Here is a 4,212-nt window from a genome sequence, read left to right as displayed (position 1 = left end):
CTAAATACTTATTTGACAAATCTATATTAATCACCAGGCTTCCCAGATGGTGCTGGTGGTAAAGAACCTGTCTGCCAGTGCAGGTAGACAAAAGAGACAAGAGTTCAATCTTTGGGTCAGGAAGACCCCCTGGAGGAGGGCATGGCAACCCACTCCAGTATTCTTGCTTGGAGAATCCCCATTGACATAGGAGCCTAGTGGGCTACAGTCTACAGGGTCATAAAGAATCAGACATGACTGAAGCAACTTAGCATGTATGCACATATTAATCACCAATATAATTTAGGAATTCTGTAATTGTACATGCTCAGTCACTCAGTCATGTCCAGCCTTTTGTGGCCCAATGGACTGAAAACTGCCAGGCTCCTCTCTTCATGGAATTTTCCAGACAAGAATACTGGAGTAGGTTATCATTTCCTATTCCAGGGGATCTTCCCGACCCAGGGATTGAACTCTCATCTCTTATGTTCCCTGCATTGGCAAGCAGATTCTTTACCACTAGTACCACCAGAGAAGCCCGGTGATTAATACAGATATGCTACAGCTTCCAATTTTAAAGGCTCGGTACTGGGAAGAGAAAAATAACTGGTGAATATAACATAGCACAGAATACTTGGGACTACAGTAAGTATATGCAATTGGTTTTAAAGAGTAATAAAAGAGAGGCTACTGATTTCATCTTTCAAGATCAGGGAAGGCCTCCTGGAAAGGGGTCGGGGAGTGGGGGCAAGCTAAGCAGAGATCTAAAATCAATGTAAAATTGAACAGGTCAACAAAGGTCGAGGTGAATTGGTAAGCTTACACATCTTAAAAATGGCAGTGCTTCGGTCCAAAGTCTAGCAATTTCTACTAATGCACACTATTAGAAGGCGGCCTTCATCTAATGAAAACAGGAGTGGATCAACCAAACAAAAAGAAAAGAAAGGCGGACGTCAGCTACTAAGGCCAACACAGACCTCCTTATGAGGCTCCATCCGAGGTCCAATTTCCGAAACCAGATGAGCAGACCAGATGTGCACAGTTAGTCTTTCACCTTACTGGTTCAATAATTCCCATTATAGCGATGGCAATCAAATGCTGGTAGGATCCAAGGCTCAGAGTCTCTCTCTCCCCCTCTAATTCAGGGACATGAAACAGAGTTGCAATTGAATCTCCAGAGGAGAAAGGAAATGCTACTTCCTCTCTGGATGGTCCCCTGCTGATACATTGACTAGAAGATGCTAAGACGAAAAAAGAAGTGTTATAAGTCCCCCGACTTAACATATGCATTGTGTGAAGCACTCGGGAGTCACATATGCAGAGTAAAATACGTGCTGTGCTGCGGCAGTGGTGGCAGCAGTGCGGCAGCCATGGACAGCTGGGGTACCGCCACCATGAATTTGCATGAGATGTAATTTTATTAGATGGATGGGCCAATTTGATTAATCTTAGCAACTGGTGGGAAACAATATATGCATAGAGCATCTCTTTTCCATCCCCGCATCCATTGGTATGTGAGACATTCAACAAAAAGCTGTTAGGAAATGGGCATCAGGCACATAAAAGGTTTATGTTGTTTTTACAAACAAAATTGCTGTTTACAAATATCACACAGCAGGTTCTCTGTTTTATGGACAGAAATAATTCACTCTCAAGCTATAAAGGTCCCAGAGAAATGGGTTTGCTAATATCTATCCCATTTTAAATTACAAAAGACCCATGCCACCATCCCAGAGACTCATACCTTCTTGGCCATGCCTTGAATATTCACACACACCAGTGTCTAATGATGAATCAGAGCTGGGGAGCCTTACTGGCCACAGTCCATTTACAGCACATTAGATAAACATCATTATTCTTTGCAAAGTGCAAGGAAACACAGTTTCTTTAGCAAAATAGCCTTACTCTTCATCTTCCAAAAAGGGATATGTTTCAGGTGATTTCAAGAGCACAGAAAAACAGATTGCAAGCAAATAAAAAGTAATTCCCATTGTAAAGCACTTGTGCAGTAGTCTTCTCAGAGAGTTTATTTATTTTTTTTTAAGAAAATATTCTAAAGCATAAATACTTGCTTTGGCCTATTTTAAGTTTTTTTCTTTTTTTTTTTCCTTTTTTAATTGTCTTTCATTTGACACACCCAACTGCCTCATTTAGGTTGGGATTGGGTTTCAAATTTCTTATTTGTATCATTAATTTATATCATTAATTCAGTAATTTAGCACTCTCCTCTTATGCCCAGTATTAAAGGCATTTATAGAACTTCTTGTTTGAAATGGCAACTAAGCACACATTTGGCCTTTCATCTGTAAAAGCATCTTACTGACGAGAAAACATCACTACAACAAGAGCAGCAAAGAATAAAATTCACCAGGGATGAAAACTTTTGAAAGTATTGACAAAAATTTTAGAATTAATGAATAACTATGCAAATAAAATCTTATAATAATTATAGAATAGAATATAAGCATTATAAAAATTTTAAAATGTGTTGGAAGAAATGAAAAATAGTAGAAAAAAAGTTTAAATGTTAACTTTTAAAAATGAAGTCATCAAAAACTAGACTGTGATATGTTAAGTTTTAATGCTAATAATGCTAATGTTTGTTTGTTTCTTTCTTTTTGTCCTCACCTTACAGCAAATGAGATCTTAGTTCCAGGACCAGGGATCGAACCCATGACCCCTGCAGTGGAAGCACAAAGTCTTAGCCACTGGACTGCCAGGGAAGCCCCTAATGCTGAGAGTTTTAAAGGGCCAGGAGTGCAGCAGAGGGAAGGCTTTGTTGTCTCTGCTTCTGCGACAATGCTGGGTGAGAGTTTTTCCCTCTGTGGTAAGTGAACACATTTGGCTCTGCTAGGTAATAAGGCAAGTATAAAAGTTGTGAAAGTGTCTGTGGGACCTACACAGAGCAATTGCACGGCATATAGGAACTACTTTTCACACCCTAGTGCCCCCGCGACAGTCTACACTCTGCAAGGGGCCTCATGTTTGCTCAACACCCACTGGACCCTAGAGAAGCTCACCTCTTCTTCATTCTCATCAGATCGAATGGTGGGAGGTGAGCATGCCCTGTAGACGCCTTCTCTCTCTGCCCGCCACATCACCCTGCATCCTGTGCTCGTATCATCTCTGTACAAACATCCATTTCAGATGAGCAAACACACGGCATACACAGGGACTCATCCTGGAATTGGAATACCACAGCACATCCTCAGGCACATGGCTGATTGTCTTAGAGCCCACCGCACTTGGATTTAGGGAGAGGAAATCCTCTCGGGAGGAAAACTGCGCTTTGTACACCAGCACTCTCCTATAGAATCTTTTCCCAAAGTCATTCTGTTATAACTGAGAAAAAGAAATGTTTTGTAATAGAAGTGGTTCTGCCCTGGCTTCTCTGAAAATGCTCGGATTTGCATATGGCCTCAATGGCAGGTGACACCTTGACTTTGGAATGAAGAATGCTCAGGCCTGAGAGAACAAGAAAGACCCCTCTCTTTACATCTGGTTACAAGAAGAGCTCATTCCAGCAGCTATTACGATATTCTCATTAAAAGATTATAAAACTCTATTAGCGTGGAAGTTATAGCGGGAATTCTGATGACATTTATGAGATAAGGTAAGTGGGCCATCTGAAGAATCCAAATGCCAGTGAGTGAGAGGGACAAAGAGAAAGGATCCAGAGAGTCTCCAAGGATGTTGACTTGAGCATCTCCATAGGTCACTAGCTTAGAAGGCAAAAGGGAGGACAGGTTGAGGGGAACAAAGATTGTGATCATGCTTTGTGAGAAATTTTAGTTTGATTTATCTGTAGCACACGCTGAAGAAGGTGCTGATCAGACAGTTAGTCTGAAGCTCAAGGTGAATGATCAGAGCTGCAGTAGTATTTAGGAAGTGTCATGTATACCTTTTGGAGAAGGAAATGGCAACCCACTCCAGTATTCTTGCCCGGAGAATCCCAGGGATGGGGGAGCCTAGTGGGCTGCCGTCTATGAGGTTGCACAGAGTCGGACATGACTGAAGCGACTTAGCAGCAGCAACATGTATATCTTTGGTGAATAGGACCACAAGAAAAGATGAGGGCAACTTTTTTCAGAAAACAGAGAAAAACTAGTCTGTATTATTCCATAACATTTTTAGAAGTTCAGTTCAGTCACTCAGTCATGTCCGACTTTTTGCTACCCCGTGAACTTCAGCACACCCTGTCCATCACTAACTCCCGGAGCCTCTCAAACTCAT

This window comes from Bos mutus, chromosome 29 (genome assembly GCF_027580195.1).
Source record: "Bos mutus isolate GX-2022 chromosome 29, NWIPB_WYAK_1.1, whole genome shotgun sequence".
Taxonomy (NCBI): domain Eukaryota; kingdom Metazoa; phylum Chordata; class Mammalia; order Artiodactyla; family Bovidae; genus Bos; species Bos mutus.
Note: the sequence above shows the minus strand (reverse complement) of the source record.